This window comes from Martes martes (genome assembly GCF_963455335.1).
Source record: "Martes martes genome assembly, chromosome: 1".
Taxonomy (NCBI): domain Eukaryota; kingdom Metazoa; phylum Chordata; class Mammalia; order Carnivora; family Mustelidae; genus Martes; species Martes martes.
The window spans coordinates 186,144,154-186,168,673 of NC_137888.1; the positions used below are offsets into that span (position 1 = coordinate 186,144,154).

A 24,520-nucleotide genomic window follows, 5' to 3' on the forward strand; every position below is an offset into this window, starting at 1 on the left:
ACTTAAAGGTTGAAGAATTATAAGTGAGCATTTGGGGCAGAGAGACTCTCATGAAGAAATGCGTGACTATGCAGAGTAAGCCCACTGTGACTATAGAATGGTAAGGATTGTCCCTCTTGACCACACCAGAGATTGGGCCACCCCATGCTTTACATTGGAACAATTTCCAGGAATTATCTGACTCCCACTCAGTATTTCTTCACTGAGGTAATGTATTTGGTAGACTTCCCGGTAAGTACCCAGCTAGGTACAAAAAAGAAGTATTTCCAGACAATGAGGAAATAGCAAATTCATAGCAACTTCGGGGAGATGGCTTCCCAGATGGTATTCCAAAGCTAGGCTCTCTGCCCCAGGATAGAGCAGTCACACATGCATTATCCAAACTACTGGATTTTTATGGGGAAAGCATTACATTTTGAAGGACTATTCACCTAAAGTGCTTTTCTTTTTAAAAGATAAAACAGGTATATAATAGGCATAGAGATGATTGCAAAAGATACAGAAGTTACAAACTTTTGGGCCGTGATCTTGATGAGCCCCCTGACAATCAGTCCACTGTGTTTTGAGCTCCGAGCTAATCGGTTCTGGACAACTCTTTGAGCAAGTGCCAAATGTTGAAAATTTCCCGCAGGTGAGCACCAGTTGCTGTATCTCCAAGGAGTTTTGCCACCAAGATGGGCTCATCACAGTGGAACAGTGTTGATACATTCAGCAAGAGGAACTCTGACACAGCAGACCGGAGTCTGGCCTTCTCTGCTGTCTTGCTGGAAGGCATTTGGGCAAGTCCTTCATTATCTTGCTGCCAGCTGTCATTTTTCTCCTTCTTGTAATGAGCACAAAATAACTTACTTCCTATTTAGCCGGAAAAATGAATCAGAGGCTAAAAATCATGCTGATTTCTTCAGAGATAAGTCTGCACGACTACGTGTATGACGATGGCTCATTCTCGGCATTGGGGGTGGGAGATCAGCCTCTGTCTGTGTCCTGGGATTGTAAACTTTCCATTGGCTGAAGATGGAAAGAGTATGCTTTTTTTTTTTTTTTCTTTTTTCCCCTTCCCAAGATGGGATTCTGCCTTGGGAGAAATGCCTCCCCTAACTCCTAATTTCCGTAAGTCTTTATTTCAAGGTACTATTCCCTGTTAGTTTGGCATCACTGTTTCTTAACCCAAACACCAAACACCCCCCCTTAGCCAGAAGGTATGGCAGAGAAAGCCATTGATGACCTCTCTTTCTTTGACTCCAACCCTACATTTTCTCAATAAAATCTATAAGCCATAGGCTGAGTTTTTGCATATGTTATGAGTTTTGGAAAGTTAGGCACTGAGCCAACAGGTTCCCTGGGCTGACATTAATTTTAAATGCTATGCCAAACTGCCATTTTAAAAAATAGAGTTTGGATAGAGATGGAAGTTTTGTAAACATGATACTAAGTAACATTTGGGCTGCCACATATGCGAGTTCTATTTCTGAATAAATCCTTTCACCCATCACCCTCACCTCTAATAAATGTCTACATTTTCATAATTATCCTTTAGGTCTTAAATGTCACTTATTCCTGGATTTCTTTTACAACCTGCCATAACTGGCCGAGTTCTCCCTGCTACAAGTTCACATTATAAATTCTACTTCCCCTATCAAAATGTTTACTACATTCTGTTACAACTGCCTATTTAATTGTTGGTCTTTTCTCATTAGACTATAGCTTTACATATATTTTTGAGTAGTCCATTTTTGTGTACCAACACCTATAGTGCTCAGAGCATAGTGGGTACTCAATATACTTTAGTGAATAAATGAAGTGAATGACTGAGATATTAAATTTAAGAAAACAGAGTTGTTCCCAAACACCTGGGTACTTGGTACCGTATCAAACCATTCCAATTAATGCCAACTGAGATTCTTGCCAATACGATTCTATTAAGATTGTCTTTGATTCCTTCCGTGGGATCATATATTTACATTGTTATATCCCTCATGCCTACAACAGTATCTGCACTTGATCTTAGTCAAAAGGCTGAGAAGCAATTAGTATAACTGTATCTGGTGCTTAACTGGTACTCAATAAATATTTTTAGAAGGGCAGGTGACTTACCATAATCAGAATCACTGCATTTATTATGGTGCCTTGGTGCCTTATCACTTACAAAATCCTTTCAAAGTATTTCCTCTTTTTAAATATTTTGCCTAAGGTCATACCCTTAGGGTGCAACGAAGACAAGATATGACCCGTGCTGTTCTCCCATTAGGCCAGGATGCTGTGTCCAAGAAAAAGCTGCTCTGGAAGAAGATCCAATTGTCCCTTTGGTGCACCGCATTGCTTACTTCTCTGTGTCAGTCTTTCACCAGTCTCAGATATATTCGATGCCACCTTTTTAAAAAGAAAATGGGCACACACTTGCCCTTTTTAGAATAATTACTTAAACAATGCACATTTTCTTAAAAAGTCGGTCCCTTTAAAAAAAAAAAAAAATATATATATATATATATATATACTCTTGTTCTATGGGGTTGCCAAAGAATTGGATTATGAAAACCCAGAGGTGGTTGCAGTTCTGTGAAATGACAGTTTCAGTATGTGATGACCTATATCTTGACGATACAGGTAGGCTTGATAAACTTTCATAGGAGCAGTAAGTGCTTTTTCCTTAGACTCTTCTCTTCCGATTTTAAAATGTAAAGATTCATTATAATTGGGACAGTTTGGTTAAGTTAGGCAAAGGAGGAAGGGAGGAACTAGATAGATTTATGTTGGAAGCTGTCATTTGATCTGGGAAGTCTTTTTCACCTTAAACAATACACAGTTCTTTTTTTTTTCCTTATTTTTAAAAAAGATTTTACTTATTTACATATTTTAGAGAGAGAGAAAGAACATGAGGGTGAGAGGAAGAGGGAGAGGGAGAGAGAGAATCTCCAGCATATTCCACACTGAGCATGGAGCCTGACACAGGGCTCAATCCTATGACCTGAAATCATGACCTGAGCTTCAACCAAGAGTCAGATGCTTAACCAACTGTATCACCTAGGCACCCCAGCAATACACAATTCTTTATTATATTTTATTTGGCAGAGAGAGAGAGCACAAGTAGGGTGAGCTGCAGAGAGAGAGGGAGAAGTAGTCTTCCCGCTGAGCTGGGAGCCCAACATGGGGCTTGATCCCAGGACCCTGAGATCATGACCTGAGCCGAAGGCAGATGCTTAACTGACTGAGGCACCCAGACACCCCAACAATACACAATTCTTAAACACAGCTTTGCCTAGAGCTCCTTGGAGCTCGGAGTGGCAGGGACATGTAGAGCCCAGGCTTATATACTTGATGCCTAAATGACTTTATGTCTAGTGTCTGAGTCCATTTGGGCTGCTATAATAAAATAGACTGGCTGGCTTCTAAACAGAAGAAATTTCCTTCTCATCGTTTTGGAGGATGGAAAGTCCAGGATCAAGGCACTGGCAGATTTGGTTTCTGTTGAGGGCCTGTTTCGTGGTCCTTAGACGTTTATCTTCTTACTATAACCTCACATGACAGAAGGAGCAAGGGGTGATCTGTGGTCTCTTTTATAAGGACTCTAAACCCATTCATGAGGGTTTCACTCTCATGACCTAATTACCTTCCAAAGGCCCTCACCTCCTGATACCATCACATTGGGGAATATGTTTCAACATATACATTTTGGAAGGACACAAATATTTAGTCATTGTATTTAGTAATGCCAAACATCTCTTATCTGGAAGGAGTCAGATTTTGGGTAACATATAGTTCAAATGTACAGGTCATTGGATGCTTTTTATTATTATTTTATTTGAATTATTTCACATGGTCTAGGGAGATCCATTATTAAGGTAAACTACAGGACACTTGCCAAATTCCACAGCTTATTCTCTTTATGAAAGTTCAAAGAGTAATCACCCCCTCTGCCTTTGGCTTTCTCATGATTACCCCACCATTTTGGGTCAGCTTGTGCTGGAATGGGTACATTTGGTATCCTGAGGTTAAGTCCCCCAGACTGCATGGTCATAAGTCCTTTGGCGTTTGTGGACTTAACAGTCATGATTTTCCTAATTGCAAAACACTCTAAGGCACAGATTTGGATTGTGTGCTGCGGAGCCAGAGCAGGGTGCCTAACCAGTGAGTGAGCTTAACCAACCACCCAACAGTGGCTCTTGTTTTACAAAGGAGAATACACAGGAAGTACCCCAAAGGGTCATTTCCATGTTTGATTGCATGTTACCACATTTTAGGAATGAATTTGTTGCTGTAGAGGTATTTGTGAAAATAAAGATTCACAACCTCTTCTAGACACAGCTATTATTAGTGCCAAATGTCTATCGTATCTGGAAAGTATGAAAATAAGTGATCTAGCAGGTGGTCCACATCAAAGATGTCCAAGAAGATGTGGGTGTTTGGGCTAAGAAGTAGAATATCAATGCTTGGTGAGGGAGAGCCTAGAATAGGGGCGGCATTTGAGTTTTAACCCTTATGCTAGCTCTAATTCATTGGTAGTGGTTGCCTAATTATGGAGTTGAGAAGGATTCTGAGGTTACATCTGGAAGCAGTGGGTAACTTTGTCATAGATATAAGAGGATGGAATGATGATATGCATCCTTACATTTTCATTTAAAGGGAACTTAATGCTAAACTTTAAGCAACAGATCTAGAGCTCATGAAGTCCCTCTTAACTCCCTGATATGAATTTTGATGGGACTGAGTTTCCAAATGTGATTTGTAGACTTCAGTGATCCAACCAGCTGAAGAAGTGATGGGTGAAGGACATGTATGCCTTGACATGGTGCATGACAGTATGCCCAGAAATGTTCTTGTGTTTTCTCTGTTCTTTACTGGTAGAGTTTCATTGTTTCATGTAAAAGCCCATCACATAGCCTAAGTGACATTTTAGGAAGAGTGTTTGGCTTGCAGCTTCTCATCCTGATGGCCTAATCAAATGAAATCTACTTCTCTCATTAGACTTGAGACTTTCTCCAATATGGAGGGAAAAAAAAAATCTCTCACAGTAATAAATCCACATCCTTTCTGGTCCTCACACTCCAACATATTTGCAGCAACTGCTCATAAAGGATGTTTGTAACACTCACACGTGATTTGGTCTATTTTTATAAGCCAGCTAATTAGCACAATTTTGAATCTTTATGGATGCAATAAAAATCATAGTATGGCAAAGCTATAAATGGAAACTGCCCTTGTAGCACATAAATAGAATTTATTAAAGGAAATATAGAGGCTTTCACATAAATCACCTGTCTCCATGGAACAGTGCTTCTTAACCTTTTTTGAGGTTGTCAAATACCTTTGAGATGCTGATGAAAGCTAGAGACCCTATTCCTAGAAAAATACACAAAATAACATATAGCAGAATATAAAAATGTCACAGATTCTCTAAAGTAAAGTTTCTATGGTTCTTAGATTAAATTTTCTTGTTTGACAAATGTGGCATAGATTTACAGGACAGACAATCAACAAGCATTCAGAACATGATTTTGGCAAGATAATCCATGAAAAAAGAATTCCATGCTCAAATAACTTTGAAGAGCAATGCATAGCTGGGCATTAAAAATAGGTAATGACATATCAGAAACCCTAAGAAGCCTTGCCTTAAAGAACCCTTGTTACCTTTGTTTAACTTAGCGTTTTGCATTTGACATATTAGCATCTCAGAGGAGACATTTTGGGAGATGTTGGCAGGCACACATGGTCCAATACCCACTCAGTGATTTACTAGCTTGTGGCAGAAAACTTACCTCTGTGAACCTCAGTTTTCTCATCTCTAAAATGGGGACAGTAATACTAATGCTGAATCAATACCTTGCACAGGGAAGTTGATTATTATTTTATTTTTATTATGAAAATTTCCCTATTTGCAATTTGCTTGCTTTTATGTTTAATCATCAAATTCCTTCTTTCTGTCAACTTTCTGATATGCTAGCTTGGGCTTGTTGGTCTGAAGTACCGAATTTCTTTTCTTCAATGCACAATATACAAGCATCTGTCCGAAATGAATAAAAAGTAATAACTGTGTTTTACTTAACATTTTATAGTATGAAAAAAACCTTCTTGGGCATGATCCATCTTGTCCTCATATACACAGTGTGAAGTAGGAGTTGAAACTGATGCTGTTCCTTTCTTATTCCTGAAGAAACTGGGTCTCTGAGAAGTTAAGCTAGTTCAAGGCCATAGAGCATATATCAAAGTCAATTCTTGAACACAGGTTTTCTGAGTTTCTTTCCATTCTCTATCCAAGGACGGATATATATATATATATATATATATATATATATAATCTGTGTGTGTGTGTATTTAAAGACTTACTTATTCTAGAAAGAAAGGGGGAGAGAGCATATATGAGTGGGGGGAGGGTGAGAGGGAGAAGGAGAGAGAGAAACCCAGGCAGACTCCCTGCTGAGCAGAGTGCTGAGACCAGTGATGATGTGGGGATCCATCCCAGGACCCTAAGATTATGACTTGAGCTGAAATCAGGTCAAACACTTACCCAACTGAATTGCCCAGGTGCTCCTCTTCTAAGATATGTATTTAATTTAAATTCCATTAGCTAACATAGCTCAATAATTCATCAGCTGCATATAACACCCAGTGCCCATCACATTACATGTCTCTTTAATTCCCAACACCCAGTTACCCCAACTCCCCATCCACCTCCCCTAGGATATATATATAAAGCAGAATGTAGAATATAATATGCTGAGTCGAGAGTAACACCCAACAATTTCTCTAAGGGAAGAGCTTGAACTCACAAGGAATACAATAAAGTCTTTTGTGTAAAATATATAATTATACATTTATATACATTTATATGTGTATCATTCGTGCAAGATAAAATCTGGCATGTAGTACATTGTATACCTTTGACTAATTGCATGGGTTAGCACCAGAATTCATTTATGTTCCTTGAGAATGCAGAGTCTGGGAACAGGGACCATTTGGGAGCAGAGAGAATCTCACCATAGTTTCAAAATCAGCCATGAAGCCTGTTCTTAGCTCCATCGTAGAATAAAACCACTACCACAACAAGGTCTTTATTCACTCTTCTATTTTATAGGAACTGTGACCATTATTGTAGAGATTGCTCCCCTCATTATTTCAGCCCTGTATTTAAAGATATACACTGTTCATTCCCTGTTCTGGAGGCTTCAGGGGGTAAGAGATCCCTCGCTTCTCTGGTGTTAAAACACGTACAAGGAAACTCCTACCAGATCTCAAATGAGTAACCAATGGAAAAGAGCATGTAAATTTACAGTACATAACAGGTGAGGGGGGAAAGTGGGGCTCCAGACCTTCAGAGAAGTTCATTTTCCTTAGTGCATCATCGTGATGGTTTCTCAAAGGCTGTCTTGAAATTTTATGTCAGACCTAGGATTTTTGTAATGTCAAAAACATAAAATAATTTTATTTCCTCTCTCTCCCCTTTTGCCTCTGAATTAGGTCCCAATGTAAAGAAAGTAAGGATAATGTGAGCGCTATCCATACAATTTAGGTCCTGGGAACATCTGAGGTTTGACTTCAGGTCTGTAGTCAAAATCTTGGTCAAGGTCCTATCTCAGGTGTGAATTAGGATTGAATCAGGACATATTTGCTAGTATAAACCAAGGAACATTAGATTTGGGAGGAACAGCAGAGGTAATACTTGTAATTTCTATCATCCAGGAGAGGGACATTTTCCTTCTACAGCACCTTTGGAAAGTGGGTCTTCCAGGTTTGGCTTGAATACTTTAAGGGATGGCTGGAACCAGTTGTGTGCTAGAGTTAAATCATACTGGTATATAAGAGCCAATTATTAAATTTCCATAGATTTTATGATCTGATTATTAATAATTGTCATTAAAATAAAATTATATGTTTAGTTACATAAACGTAATACATTAAAAAGAAATTAGTAAAAACTCAAAACTCAGCATTTCTTACTTATGTTACCACATTTTACTATTACTTATACCCTTAAGGTTATTTCTGTTTAAAGGGTCTACATGGTCAAGTTCTGTGTATGGAATGGGTGTGCTATAGCACCTCGTCTCCCACTTAGTGTCATTACATTGATAGCTTAAAATTGGCAATGATGGGAGTATTTACACCATGGAAATAGGCAAATACTGCATATCAGGGCTTGATTTATTATTTTTTTTATCATCCAGAGTTAGGAAAGTGATAGAATAGAGAAAATGTTAATAATGCAGATTAAGCTTAAAAGTCTATTGTGTCTGAAGCTATAATTGTATCACCAACATTCTGGAAATATTTTTCTAGCCATCAAAAACTACAATCCAAGTCAGCAAAGAAATCATTCCCATCATTGATGAACTAGTGAAGGTCTGAGATTGGTTCACTTTCGCCTTACTTTTTAACATAAAGAAAAACATCAACTACCATTCATTTGTCAATTTAGTCATAGTTTGGCTGTGGGTAGAGAATTGGGGAAAAATCAAGGAAAGCCCTTCTCAAGAATCAACGTCTACATGGAAATTCACAACAGAGTATTTTATATTTTATTATTATTTGTAAATTTTATGCTACACATCTTTGTATTAGTAGATTTTATAATAAACCTAAGTATTTATGTAGCTATATATTCGTATGCTGACTCTCTCTCTCTCTCTCTCTCTTTCTCCTTTTTTTCAGAGAGCTGGTTGTTAAACATTTGCCAGCATGTCGCTTGGTGGAATCTGTACCACTTCAACCAGGCTTATTCCCTTATTAGGCAACTATATGCATTAGACAGTTGTTGTGAGGACAGACTAGGAAATAAAAAAAATCTACTATTTATTTATTTTTAGAGAGTTATTTATTTGTTTATTTATTTGAGAGAGAGAGAGAGAGGAGAGTGTAGAAAGAGAGTGAGAGGGAGAAGAGACTTCCTGCTAAGCAGAGACCTGATGTGGGCCTCAATCCCAGAACCCTGAGATCATGACCTGAGCTGAAGGCAAATGCTTAACCAACTGAGCCACCCAGGCACACCAAAAATCCATGTACTTAGATTTCAGTGCTTTGTTTGCCTCACCATGCAGTTTTAGACAAGTTCTGAAGCTCTCTGTAAATTTCATGCATGCCTATTTATGTCTTAGTTCTGGAACATCATCGTCGGATCTTATGATATGTGACCAGACAACTACAGAAAAATTGAATGTAAGTTATTATAAATTATTATAAACAGGATCCTAGTTTCTTTCCCCCTATGGACCTTTGTTATCATTTCAGAAGTACTCAGTATTGATTTCTGCATCATCTTTTGTTGATGGAACCTCCTTACCATAAATTCTTACCTCCCTTTGCATTCTCTTAATTCTTTGGTGGTCTTCTAGCTCTAGGGAATTCTAGAGTTAAAGGTGCATTATGAGGCTTTATGCATAAGTTAAATAGTTCACAATTTTCTAATTATTTCTTTGCTTATAAATTGTAGATCTGGAGCAGAGGATCTGATCATCAGCTTTGAGGATCCCTGAAGGAAAAGACCGAGAGCCTCTGTCCCTTTATCAAAAGGATCCATGACCTTCCAAGGCTAACAACAACAAGCCTAGATTTTAAAATAGAGATGCATTTTTAAAAAATAGACTATTTTTTAGAGCAGTTTTAGGTTGATAACAAATTGAGCAGAAGATACAGAGATTGCCCATGTACCTTCTACCCCCACACATGCATACCCTCCTCCATTGTGGGCATCTCCCACCTGAGTGATACATTTATTGCAATCAGTAATACACTGATATATTGAACCTACACTGATACATTATTGTTACCTGAAGTCCAGAGTTTGCAATACGGCTCGCTCTTGCTGCTGTACAGTCTGTGGATTTGGATAAATAAATAATGTCATGTATCCCTCATTATAGTATCACACAGAGCAGTTTCACTGTCCTAAACATCTTTCATGCTCTGTCTATTCATCCTTGGCTTGCCCCTAACTCTCGGAAACCCCTGATCTTTTCACTTTTGACTTTAGAGAGTGTCATTTTAAAAAAAACTTAAATTCAATTAACCGATGTATGGTACATCATTAGTTTTTGATATAATGTTCAGCGATACATTAGTTGTGTATAATACCTAGCGCTCATCAACCACGTGCCCTCCTTAAATGCTCACCACCCAGTTACCCGCTCTCCCCACACCCCTCCCTTCTGCAACCCTCAGTTTGTTTCCCAGAGTCACAAGTCTCTCACGGTTTGTCTCCCTGTCTGATGTCTTCCCATTCAGTTTTTCCTCCCTTCCCCTAGTGTCCTATTGCACTATTCCTTATATTCTGCATATGAGCGAAACCATATGATAATGATTTCATATGATAATTATCTTTCTCTGACTGACTCATTTCACTTAGCATAATACCCTCCAGTTCCATCTATGTTGATGCAAATGCTAAGTATACATCCTTTCTGAAGAGCGACACTTTTTAGTGCTCTATGGGAATCAAATATTTTATGTCAGTTTCTTTTCCATCTATCCAAATTTATCCTGAAATATAATTTCATGTTTTGAAGGTAAAACTCTCAAATGTACTGAAGATGTCTATGTTTTCTTAAGTATAATTTAGTACTTTCTTGATGGCTGAAGAGAAGGATTTTTAATTACAGTGCTGTTGATTTGGAGGGACTGGAAAAATTCAACCTTTTTATTTACTATAAGAAAGTTGGGGCTGGTGAGAGAGATGAACCACACACCTAATGAGTGGCAGAGACGGTACTGAATGCAGACTTCCAAACTCCTGGCCCAATTCTCTGTTAAGTAGTCCAGGTCGTTTTCCTTGAGTGGATTTTGATGACTCAGGTCACCAGAACTCTGAAAACAACTTCTGAGAATGCAAAGAGATAAGTGGGTCATCCCTACGTGTACTATTCTCCAAATAGCTGGCTGCTGACCTTCTGTCCCAGAGAGAAGACTTCTAGGTCTTCATAAGGGAGCGACATGATATAGCAAAGAACGCATGAGTGTTGGACTCAACTGGAAGTGGGTTCAAATTCTGTCTTTACCATTGTTAGTCAAATGATCTCAGGCAGGTCACATAACCTCCACCTGAGTTCAAGTTCTCATTTATAGAATGGAGATTACAATGACTATGTCACCGAGTTGAGATGAAGTTTAACTGATAGTTGTATGTATGGAAACTGCATAATATAAACCAGTATTAGCCATGGCAGCATTGCCAGTAGTAGTAGTAATCATAATAACTAATAATAATTGCTAATGTTTATTGAATACCTACAATGTGCCAGAATTTACCCTTGTTTTTCTTTTCTTTTCTTTCTTAGCCATTTCTGATCTTCTTACCCAAGTACATAAACTGGATGAAATTAGAGAAGGGTTAGTGTTTTGAGGTTATACCCATTAGAAGGGACAAAATCTTCACAACTCAGTGGCAATTTGCTTTAAAAGAGGAAACTGGAAAATAAAAACTACTCTGAAAGCAAACACTCCTCAGAATTTCAAATATTTAGCCTGCAGACCTTGAGGACATTAAAAAAAAATCCATTATTGTGGAAATCTTTTCTCATGCTGTGTTGGTTAGCACAGAGGATTTGAGTGTGCCTTGAGGACTACATGAGGTGTTTTATCTTAACAAAATTATGGGAATATGTAATCTTTAAAGTAAAATAAATTTTTTCTGATGGTATGTGATGAATAACTCGATTGCTCGTTGACAAAAGGCTTCTGGGGGGAGGTAGGCATAGGGAAAAACAACAACAAAAAAGCCCCTAAAAAATCTTTATTGGAAATGATATAGAAGAAAACACAAGAAAATTAAATCACACAGGGTTGCCAGTCACAAGAGGAAACATATTTCATTTCCAATAGATTTTGATGAGGAAGTTTGGCAGAGTTGCAGCATTTCATAATTACTCTATTTTAAACTTAGCTAAAGATGTTCCATATAGCTTTTCGTTCTATTAAAAGGTTGATTTTACACCTACAGAAGAAGAGCTTCCCATTAGATTTCACCTAGGTTTTCAATGTGAAAATGACACCATCTTTGCCCAGATATATGTGACAGAGATGGTTAGCTTACCCTTAATCTCTTTTGTGTGGCCCTGTATCAGCTGTGACAACTTTCACTTCATCATGATGCTTTTCTAAAAGCAAGAGTTTGGATTTTTTTGTATTCCTGATTTGCCGTAATGAAATAGCAAGTTCTTCTCACAAATGGGTCTTCTCTGTTCTTGGTGTTATAAGTTGTGTTCAACTCATCATCAGAGATTGGTAAAGGGGGATGCAAGCAGAGAAAGAAATCGTGTGAAGTTGAGGTGGGAACAGTCTGTGAAATGGTTTCTTCATCACAATTTCTCATTCCTGATTATCAGCAACCAAAAAGTCCTATACATGTGTTGGTGAGCCTAGTCACTGTGGTGGTATTTATCTCACTAAATGGAGGAGGACAACTATCTGCCTACAGTTTATAATTGAGGCAGAAGAGGAGGAGTAAACCTGTCGTTTCATGGATCTATCACTATACATATGTTGTGTAATGAAACGCTCAAAAATGAGAGTAATACAACAACAAGCACTTATTTAGCCAACGCGTTTGAGAGTTGGCTGGTCTTGCTCAAAATTATGCTCACTTTTTGCTGGTCTAGCCTGGCTTCGGTTGGGGTGACAATGATTTGGCTCCCTCCAACAGGTTAGTCTAAGCCTGTTCTCAGGGCAGGTGGTGGATGCAGGAGGAAGGCAAGGGTGATCTCACAAATGCTTTTCAGGCCTCTTTGTGGCAGGTTTGCCAATATCCTATTGGACAAAGCAAGTCATATGGGAAGACGTTAAGGTTCAGGGTAAAGAACATGGAAGGGTATGGAATTTGGGTTTAATAATGCAATCAATCTATCATGCCTCTATTTCTAAAAGATTATTGGGGAGGATGACACATTGAAATTATAGCAAAGTCATTAAAAATATATAGGCTGTAGATTCACCAGACACAGATTTGAATCCTGACTCCACCATTACCAGCTCTGTGACCTTGGGCATGTTGCCTAACCCTACTGGACTATAGATTCCTTAGCTGTGAAATGAGGACAGTAGTAGTATATATAAGGCTCCTGGGAAGATTCAGTGAAATAATGTGTATAAATAATAGCTAATTCTTATACAACATTTACTGTGTATTGGGCACGATTCTATGTGCTTTACATTTTAACTCATTTAATCCTCATTAGTCTATATGGTAGATATGCTATTATTCCTAGTTTGTAGATAAAGAATATGAGGCCCATGGAGGTTATAGAATTTTCCATTGAGTTACAGCTAATGAGTGGCAGAGCTGAGAAGTGGAACCTAGGTAGTTTGGTTTCAGAGCCCATGCTGTGAACCATTATCTGATGCTAATCTTAGCATAATGTCTGTAGAAAATAAGCATGTAATAAAACATGTGAGCCAGTTATTATTATTATAAGGTTATTGTTAATGCATATCATTTGACTCATGCTATGTCATTTAAAGGGAAGACAACTGTCTGTAAATCTGCCTTCCATCATGTAAAGTTGGGCTTTTCAAATGCATTTCGTTATCCAAATGGATTCAGAGGATCCCTTCAAGAAACTACAATACTATTTGGAAGGCAAAGCCATAGTAAGCCTATTCAAGTAGTGTATCTGCATGACAAGAATGAACCTTCATGCACGTTATGGGCAGTTTTCTACAAAGTTGGACTGCCATTGATGAAAACTACCCACCAAACTGTGTGACATGCAAAATAACCAGTGGAGACCTCCAGTTTATACAAATGTTCCTGATTCACCCTCTCTCTGGAATGACTGACCTCACCATACAGCCAGACTATGAGACCCTGACGCAATATAACCTTGCCGTGGAAGGTGTGGACTGTGACAGATTTCATCCTCACTTGGCAATGACCATGGAGAGCCCTGGGTTTTGATATATTACAGATGATTTATTAAGTTCTAATTTATCACAATTGAAATGGTCAAATAATGATGATGTGAAATGGTCATAAAATAACAATAATTCTCATGAGATAAAAATATATTTTATGTATATATATATGTGTGTATATATATATATAAAATAACAAATATGCCTCTACCACTTACTGTGTTCCTGTTTTAGGTACATTTTATATATTGATGTAGTTCATCTTCACCTTAAATCTTCAAGGTATGCAATATTATTATCATTTCCATTAGACACATGATGAAACCGAGGCACAGAGTTTAGAGATTGTAGAACCAGACTCAAACCCAGGCTACCTCTCCCTGGGAGGTAATATTTCCAATGAAGGTGATATTAACCAAGGTAGACCTTTTTGGCATCTTAATGGGGAAAAGTGTGGTCCTATAAATAATTTTAACAATATCGAAGGACTCTTGAAAGACATCAGAGTGACCAGTGCTGTAATGATGTGGTATGTGTTATTCACAACGATAAGGTTTTTCATCAGTGTAGAGGCAGAAGTAGGATTGAAGAACTGTAAGATCCCCAACCAGTCTGATGACTCACAGTCCATTTCCTGTTACTGTACAGAGCCCCTGGCTTGCTGCTTATGCAGAGTTTAGGTTTCCTGAGTGTGTCATTGTGAGGCAAACGTCAGACCTCTTAGCATTACCAGAATGACTTTCATGGGGACTGAACTACAGTCCTGTGGACGGGATTATGTGGCTTTGTTGTCTCAGGAAGATACCTCTGAGAGTGTGCTTTATACCTACGTATCTGTGGCAGTTTTTCTTGTAGACATGAACGCCCCAAATTGTATAGAATGACACCACTTGCAATGATCATTCACTTATTACAAATAAGAGGGGAAAGCAGGTAATAAAAAAACAACTTCAAGTGACTCTGCTCTTATGAAAAGAATTTGTGATTCATCTAAAGATAAAGCAGGAGCTTGCTCATTCCCTCTTCTTTTTTTAAATGAAGATTTTATTTATTTGTTTATTTGAGAGAGAGAGAGAAACAGAGAGAGCCCACATGAGTACACAAGACAGGGGAGGGGCAGAAAGAGAGAGAGAGACAGAGAATCTCGAGCAGACTCTGCACTGGGTATGGAGCCTGGCAAGGGGCTGGAACTCAAAACCCATGAGATCATGACCTGTGCTGAAATCAAGAGTCTGAGGCTTAACCGACTGGGCCAGGAGCCTCTCCCCTCTTCCTTTTAATAAATATTTACTAGGTGTTACATCTTGGCTTACAAAGAAGTGTAAGACAGCATATATGCCTTCAGGGAGCTTAAATTTTTTAACATGTGAAAAGTTAAACAGCCATATAGCAAGTAAATTGATGATCTAGATATGTGTGACTTTCAAGTTCAGAAAAAGAGGATGGCTCTTTAGACCCCAACGTTGGGGAATCCACCATCATTGTCCTCACCAACATCATTATCACCCACCCTCTGAGAACCTCATAAGGGCCAAGTGCTGTGATGACTCATTTAATCTTCAAGGCCATCCCATGAGGTAGTTACTGATACTCCCTTCTAGAGGTAGAAGAATTTCGTTTCCAAGGCTTAGAAGCTAAGTGACATATTAGAGTTGACAGCTAGAACAGATGGAAGGATTAACTCCGGACACTTAATCACTATCATGTACCCTAAATTATGTCACTAACCCATCAGCAAACCCTGTTGACTCTACTTTCAAAATATATCTGGGGCGCCTGGGTGGCTCAGTCGGTGAAGCTCCTGCCTTTGGCTCAGGTCATGACCTCACCATGCTGGGATCAAGCCCCATGTTGGGCTCTCTGTTCAGCAAGTCTCTTTCTCTCTCTTACTCTCTCAAATAAATAAATAAAAAATCTTTAAAAAAATGTATTTCCTAAATGCTTTCACTCTTCACCCGCCCACAATGAACACATTGGTTGTGCTTCCATCGTCCCATCACAAAGGTCTCACCTGGTCTAGCGCCGCTGCCTCCTAACTAGAATCTCCTCTTGCCCTTGTGCCCTTTACAGTCTACTCTCCACATAGTGGCCAGAGCGATCCTCTCAAAGAGACAAGTCAGCCTCTTCCTCAAAGCTCTCCACTGGCCTCCCATCCCACTTAGCACACGCTCCAGTGTCACGGTGAAGGTCTGCGGTGCCCTGTGTGATCCGCACCCCGGCTCCCTCTGCTCGTCGTGTTCCTAGTTCTCTCTCTTACTTCAATGCAGCCGCATGGACGTCCTGCTGTTTCTTCCACATACCAATGCATGTTTACCCCCCAGAACCTCTGCCCAAGGCTGTAACGCTTGTCTTCCAGAGAGCCACGTGACTCACAGTCTCCCTTTCATTCATATTTCCAACTCCAGGAAACCCCCAAAACCCAAAACCCCCAAAACCCAACTGTTGTACGTGATGGTGAAATTTGGAAGCAAACACCTGTTTGTCCTCAAGAGAGTAAGTAAAATACGGTAGAAGCATACGACGCAATACTGAGGATCAAGAAGAAATGGAAAACTAGTTCTGCACACAGCAACACGGAAAAAGCGAGAACATAGGGTGCTGCGTGAGAAAAGTAGCAAAGGGGAACCCCTGAGAGCATGATATCAGTTGTGCAAATCAAAACCCTATGACCAAAGACCACATATTCTGTGAAGATACTTACTATAAGGACATGGTCCAGTATGGGGAAGAAGGAAGGAGATGGAAGGGAGTGAAAGAAGAAAGCCCTTCTCTGAACACTCCGTTACAACAGCTCCATCAGCTGCTCTCGTCTGCCCAGCCCACAGAGCGCCACTTTCCATACGACATTGCATAACGTATGTATTTGTTGATTTATTTATTGCTTTGCCTCCTCCTTTGGAAAATAAATTGCAATAGTGCAGGGACTCTGGTTTACTACTGTATCTTCTGTGTCCAGATCAGTGTTTAGCACAGAGCAAGTGTCACATAAATATTCAATAGGAAAGGGGCGCCTGGGTGGCTCAGTCAGTTATGCGTCTGCCTTCGGCTCAGGTCATGACCCCAGGGTCCTGGGATGGAGCCCCACGTTGGGTTCCCTGCTTCTCCCTCTCCCTCTGCAGCTCCCCCTGCTCTCTCACTCTGTCTCTCTGTCAAATAAATAAATATAACTAAAAAAAAAAATTCACTGGGATGACTATATCCTCCTAACAATCTCAGGAAAGGAAAGATTGAGATCTCCTTTCTACAGACGAGGAAAACTAGGTTAAATCATTCGTATCCAACAGAGGATCTTGCAAGTGGAAGACCCAAGGTTTTAATAAAGACTTCGCAGGATTCTAAGTCCTATGCTGTTTGCATTATACCGCACGTTCCCTAAAATCACATGAGAACCCTTCACGTAATAAATAGAACACATAGCGATAGTCCCTCTCTGGAAGTAGCTTTAGAGAATGAATCATTCCCCAAGAATTTAGCTGTGTTGTTAAAACATTACAGAAAACATTTTAAAAAACTAATACCTGCAAATATGAGCACTGCAGGGATTCTTCTATGAATGTGTTTGAGGAAGCTGTTACTCATCGAAGAGGTGGGCAGATAACCTTTCTGGGCTGACGGGCATTCCATCACTGACATTCTGAAATCCTTGATATTTTGACCTTTTCCCATGTAGATCACAGTTTCCCGGTTTATCGTATTTTAATTAAGAAAAGGGTGATAGCAGCCCCTAATTAAGGTCAGAACATACTCTGAAGTAATCATATTGGGGGCCCCTAAGTTACAAAAGAGGAAGCAACTCAGGGTCTGGTCGCCATTAAGCACAGATTTTTCAAGGGCTCGAGGGATTATGATTTTTAGAGGCATCATTTTTTCCACTTTGCTTTTCCTATCATTTATGTAGTTTGTGAGTTTTCTGCTGTTCTTCTAATGAACCCGAAGTCCTCCCTAATGGCCACACCGAAGGTCACGGCTGACCCAGGAATAATAAGCCGACTAACTCATTGATTGACAGTCAGAACACAGATCTGCGGGAACACTGCTTCAAACTCAAAATTCCAGACTTTTCATTTAAAAATTCTAAATGATCTGTCTCTACCCAGATGCTTATTTCTGATTTCGTGTATAAATAGTCACATGACGTGGATGCGATGTTTCTTCCTCCCTCGTTGCTGACAGGTCACTGTTGACACGGGAGACAGGAATGATGAAGCACCTGTCTGTGCACCCTCTCTGTATAAGGCAGTCATTTTTGACAACGCTGTTGCTGACATAAACGTCAGTGGCTTCAAACTAAACTGCCACGACAGACATTCACAGGATTTTGAAATGCACTTTGAGATGGTTTCTGGAGGATAATTTTATTATTTCTTTTAATCATGAGCTTGTATAAAACTGACATTAGTTATCCCCTCTTCAACATGCTATAATCTTAGAAATAACTACGTTTGTAAAGATTAAGCTATTTCCGTATCTACGGCATTAGGGATCCTCAAGGAGCTCTTTCCACTTCCACATGTCCAATCTCATTCCTCCGACGGTGGAGCTATCAGCGATTTCCATGGTGCTGGACAATGAAGCGTCTTTGGGCCCCACGGGAAACACTGAAGGTTAAGTTATGGGAATGAAATCTGCCGACCACGGCACTGGCTGGAAACTGCAGCCACCATTCCACGTGATGCTAATACAGATTCACTAAGATAGATGCTTTTGACTGTATTATTTTTGGATTGACATACATCCATATCAACTTCAGTCATCATCTGGTGACATAAGGAAGAAATTTATTGGAGACTGAATCTGTGCCAGGACATGAGTATGTGGTAGCGCACAAGTCAGATCTGGATCTTATATTCGTGGAACTTGTTCACTATGCTAGTAGCATGGTAAACAATTATAAAATTATTGCATATGACAAGTTCTATAATGGAAAACTCGGTGGAATCATAAGAGTATAACAAGAAATATCTAGAGCGTGGAGATCAGGGCTGCTGTCATGTGTCTGAAAGAATGGGAGCGTGATCAGTAGACACAGTGCCAGTTAATTACAAAGACTAGTTCAATGTCTGCTTCTCTTGCTAGATGGTAAGTTTCATGAGGGTGGGAGCTATGTGTATCTTGTTTACAGTAGTGTCTCTTAGGACCATTGACTCTTGACTTGAAACTTAGTAGAGGCTTAGTAGATATTTGTGGTCTGACTAGCCCATTTGATACTGGTCCACACGAAGCCAGAGGTGGGGATAAAACTGCTCTAAGTGGAAGATAGAGGAAAGAAACCCAATTACGTAGAGTAGTTTAGTTATAGTATGAAGTTTGCTGAACATGTTTGGGGATCAAACTCATGATCTTAACCTTTAAAACAATGTTTTTCCTAACCAACTGAACTTATTGCTTGTAATATATAATTTAGTAAATTTATTATGCTGCATTTATTGATTTTAATGTTATTATAAGCCTTGTATAGATATAGAAATTCAGAGAACAATATAAATCTTATTTATTTACACATACTGTGTTTCCAAAGCAATGTACGATAGCTTAAAAAAACTTTCTAATGTATCTCAAAATACAGTTTTTGAATTATCCCTTTGGAAGGAAAGGAGAACCATCATTGTGGATTTGACCCAACTAGAAGTTCAAATGCTCCAAAATTAATCGTGAAATTAAGTTTAAAAATTAAATTAAATTATAATTGTGAAGAATCCTTTTAAAATTTGAATCTGGAGCTGACATGCAGTGGCAGTACCATCTCGTGGCACACGTAACAGATAATAAGCCAACAAGCCCAGGACGGGCACTGCTATTATGGATATTTACGTGAAGAGGACCGACAGGTCACCTTCTCCAACCACCAGTTCTGAAGTAAAGTTATAGAATTTAATTTGAGTTTGGGTGTGGGTGTGGAGAATATTCTACTATAAATTCAAGTCTCATCCAGCAAGGCTGAACGGCTACTCAGGGCAACAAGTTCAACCATATGCCTTCCCACTTGGGCGCTACCCCATCCAGCCACCAGGCCACATTTTGGAGGCTGCATCTGTGAGCGTGAAGTGTGTGGGTGAGAGAGAATTTGTGATCATTGCAGGTGGAGCGTAGAGGACCCCCGCTGATTAAAGTTCCATCCACCAGAAAGACCCAGTAGTCAGTGAAGTGTATCAGTTAAAGATCTTCACAAATGGGCACTTTCAACATTATTCTCTCATGTCTCTGTTACGCACAGTAACAGGGACCCACCATATGCTGGACACTGTACTATGTGGCTTATATTTGTCATCTCATCTAATCTTTGATCTAATCCTTTGAAGTTTAACAGACTCTTTGGTATTTTGTTATTTCAAAAGTAGATATGCAAAACCTCTGAGGAACTCTAGAATGGCTTCTATGTCATCCAAGGATAAAGTCTGATCTGTACCCTTTATAGTTAGCCTAGCCTATTATCTTCTATCCTTTGAAATCGAGGCTTTTTTTTTTTTTTTACAACATAGATGATAAACCTTTCCACCAGAATATTTGATTTTCAAGAACACACTCTTCTCTCAAGCTGCACAAAAGGGTTTATCCTGCGTAGAGCAGATAATAGAGGCATACAAGCCTAAAAGAACCTCGGGTGCCACCTATTTCAACCTCTTGATTTTATAGATGACAAAGAGGAGGTCAAAGCAGAGAAATGGTTTTGTTCAAGTTCACAGAACGGCCATTGCATACAATTCAAGTCTTCAGATCCTTAAATTGATGCTTTTTCTAGGCTCAGGTGTTCCTCAGAATCACCTGTGGTGTTAAAAAATCTGTACATCGTGAGTCCATACTCCGCTGTCTGTCTAGGACCACGGCTCTATGCTGACGTTACTATGTATAAACAGATGCTCCCTGAAAACATAAAATAATGCTCTGCTTGCTTTGAAATAACATTTCCCAGCCAGGAGAAGCTCTGACCATTTGGTACACAGCTATCAACGCATACCAATCTAGTGACTGGGATGTCCTTTTCATCTTCGCTCTGCTGACTATTTTCTTTGCTGGCTTGGTTTCTTGGGTATGTTGTCTGCTCTGGAGATACAGGAACACTACAGAAGGCTGTCATGAAGAGGCCAAGGAAGGCCCGAAGCCCAAATCCAAGTATGTGACTTTCTTTCCAAGCCCCTGATATAGAGAACTGTAATCAGTTGGGTTTGGTGATCCTACCCTGAGAGCTCTGTCTCACTTTGCTTTTGAGGGACACAGGGAAGTGACTTGGCATTTGAAACTCAATGGTCCCTTTTACCACCGCTTCAAACCTACTCTATCTCGGAAACAGCTGGAGAGTTTTCTTTAAAAAACAGCAACAGCGTATTCCTGGGTTCTACCTTTGAACATCTGAAACAGATTTTCTGTACTTTTTTTTTTTAAGATTTTTTTTTTTTTAATCTATTTGACAGACAGAGATCACAAGCAGGCAGAGAGGCAGGCAGAGAGACAGAGAGAGGAAGCAGGCTCCCTGCCGAGCAGAGAGCCCGATGGGGGGCTCGATCCCAGGACCCTGAGACCATGACCTGAGCCGAAGGCAGAAGCTTTAAACCACTGAGCCAGCCACCTAGTTGCCCCACATACGGTTATATTTTAAACTAGTCAGTTTGTGAGTGGAGAAGTCCCATATTATCTTGAGTCCAGCAGTTCATGGGCAGGTGTTGGACAACCACGGGGAACCAGCCTGGAGATGGGTGATAAATCCGGGTGCCCTTTCCATATTTGTTTTGAATCATGTGAGCTCAAAGAAACAAATAGGAAAATACAGCTTCTCTCATCACTGTCCAAAAACAATTCTTCAGGGTGCAGAATACCATGGGTTCAAAAATAGAGTTGGATATGAATTTGGATTAATGAAGTAGAGATAATTTATGATTTAGTGAGGAGGGTGGTCATGGTTAATGAGACCCGTTTATTACTCTCCATAAAGCATTTTTAAAAAATCAGGAGTGGGAGAGGTGTGATAATTGTCATGTGCTCCAAAAAATTGACATTCTCTTTTGCCATGTGTTAGCATAATGAAGCCGATATTTCATCAAATTTTCTTTTGATGCAGAGGAAGAAAGCATATTCCAAGTAAGATCCAGATTATTCATTGTCACATGATCATTAAGAATTGTGTGGTTTTATAAAGCCACTCATCAGATACCTGCTTTTATTTTATTTTATTTTTTTAACAGGTAATAGTAATCAAAAGGAAAAGGTTATTACTGGAAAAAGAAATAAAAACTGGAGGTAGTAACAGTAAGTATAATTTTGGGATCTTAGAAAAAAAGAGGACTACATTTCCTCCGTAATTATTGCTCAATGGAAAGTCCTTTCATATAAATATAGAGTAAATCTGTTCGAGTATTATAAAAAGGAAATAAAGTCATTTCACCTTACCTACTTATGTTGAATTCCTGTGTATTACAGCACTTGGACTTCGGATCCAGTCTTAGAATTTGGCTTAGGTAAAAATTTGCCTCCACTAGTATATGTATGTTCAGCAAAAACAACTCTAGGCAAATGGAAATCCAGCATATCTACCTTTACTTAACAGTAAGTATTGAAAATAGATTTTATATGCGCTAGAGCTAAGCTCTTGAACCCTGGAGTTTCCTAGCAGATGGTAAAACCTACACTCCGGAGTATATAATCCGTCTTGAAATTGGCTGAGGCTTACTCATTAAACCATCCGCATAAACAACTATAAAGGGGTGAGGTTGGTTCCAGGAAGGATAAATGTGGAGTGAAAACAAGAAAGGAAATTTTTAGTCTTATTCCTTTTTTCTCTCCACCTGCCCCATGTACCAAGGACATTCCTGTCCGAGTCCCAATTGACTGTGACATCGTTTCATGAGCCGGTTCTCTTTTAATGTTTTCTTGCCCTGCCTCTTCCTTTAGGAAACTGATGCCAGCTGATCTCTTGCCCTGGTTGGCCAGGTCTCTCGTAACAAAATACCACAGATCACGTGGCTTAAGCAACAAAATATTTTTTCCCAGTTATGGAGGATAGAGGTTCCAGCTGAAGGTGCTGGCTGGTTCAGTGTCTTCTGAAATCTCTCTCATTGGCTTACAGTTGGCCACCTTCCCCTTGTGTCTTCACGGGGCTGTCCCTTATCTGTGTTGTCTGGGTCCTGAGCTCTTGTTCTGGTAACAGAACTAGTCATGTTGGATTAAGCACCCCCCCCCCAACAATGCAACCTCATTTTACCTTACCTCTTTAAAGGCCTTATCTCCAAATATAGTTACATTTTGAGGTACTAGGAGTTAGGGCTTCAACATATGGATTTTGGTGGAAACAATTCAGCCCCATAACACCTGCCATCCAACATAAGAGACTTTGCATCAGTAAAAAGATCTGAGTTAGAAAGAGGGCATGGTGAGCAGATGGATGTGGGGATAAAGCTGGGAGAAGGCAAGAATAGCTAGAAGTTTCTGGAGCCTAGGCTTCAAGCCCTCTGCACTCTAGGAAGATGAGGCGATTTGTAAGAGGTCATCTGCTTAAAGTACTCAATATGCATTAAAACAAATTTTACCAAACAACCTTTTTTGTTAACATTTTGTGCTTTTTAGAAGGAAATTACTGTGTATGAGACTGATTTGGATGAGAAGCCATTGATCCAGGTATAATGCTCAGGTATCTTTTGATTCAGCCCATTTCGCATTTTAGGTGCTAAACCATGTGAATGGATTAGTGATTCATTACTCTTTGCATAATGAGACTCTGTCCTAAAACAAACCGTTCAAGAGCCAGGGAGGTAAGATCGATGACTGAACCACTTTTTGCCCACTCAGCATTGGACTGACATTCAGCACCTTCGGTCTTCTCAATATGGAGGACATAGTTACTGCATATTTAGACCAATGCACTGGGCTTATTTTGAAGCTGGATATTCAATGTGTGAGTCAGTAATTAGTTGTCAAGTTCCAACATGCACTATTGAGTGAGGACACAGATTTTTTGGGTCAGGGGAGGGTTTTGTCGGGGAAGTACATTCCAACCTCGCTCAGTGGCCTTGGGTTAAGAATTGCTTTTCATAAATCAATGGGCTTTTGAGAGTGGACTCAGCACATTGAAATGTTATGTGACACTTAGAGAAGAGAACTCTTTTAAAATAGAGACAAGTTTCGCTATAGGTGTTGGAACACACCAGCATTGGTCACGTGTCCCCTGGAACCCAGAATGTGATGCATAAGGCATTGTTTTATTCATAGAGCTTAATCAAAGTAAAAGAAGTCATTGGTCCTCTACCCTAGGTGGTTGGTATTTAGAGCTCCGTAGCAGGACAGATCTAAGTCTGTCACTTACAAATTGTGTGGCACTGGCAAGTTACTTAACATCTCTGTGCCTCAGTTTCCTTCTCTCTAAAGTGTGGCTCAGAACATATATATAATATCTCACAAGGATGTTGAGTGGACTCAATGACTCTGCATGTCGTAAATAGTATAGTAAATACCCAGCTATTATTGTTGTTATTATTATTTTATTTATTAATTACATTACTAGTCACCTAAGAAACAACTGGTTGACTTCCTATTATTTCAGGACTTGTTTCCCATTTTGTTTCTTTTCTCTTGTAGAGTACCCTTATTTTGTTCCTGTTTCTATAAAAGTTTGGTTGTTTAACACTCAGACACTGTGTAAGGCCCAATACCTTAAAAAAATAGCTTGACGTGTTCTTTCTTGAACTTCTGATTTTTAAAC

The 24,520-nt window shown here is 39.4% G+C and overlaps 1 pseudogene across 1 annotated transcript in view; it reads left to right on the forward strand.

Moving 5' to 3' along the window:
* Positions 1-24,520, forward strand: part of LOC308348716 (cadherin-related family member 3-like) — a 75,565-nt pseudogene that overhangs the window by 43,162 nt on the left and 7,883 nt on the right. The window contains exons 7-15 of the transcript in view: positions 552-631; positions 2,510-2,542; positions 4,727-4,796; positions 7,070-7,167; positions 13,633-13,858; positions 18,007-18,183; positions 19,428-19,689; positions 20,744-20,943; positions 23,611-23,716. The product of the transcript in view is annotated as a cadherin-related family member 3-like (transcript). The remainder of the gene's footprint in view (positions 1-551; positions 632-2,509; positions 2,543-4,726; positions 4,797-7,069; positions 7,168-13,632; positions 13,859-18,006; positions 18,184-19,427; positions 19,690-20,743; positions 20,944-23,610; positions 23,717-24,520) is intronic.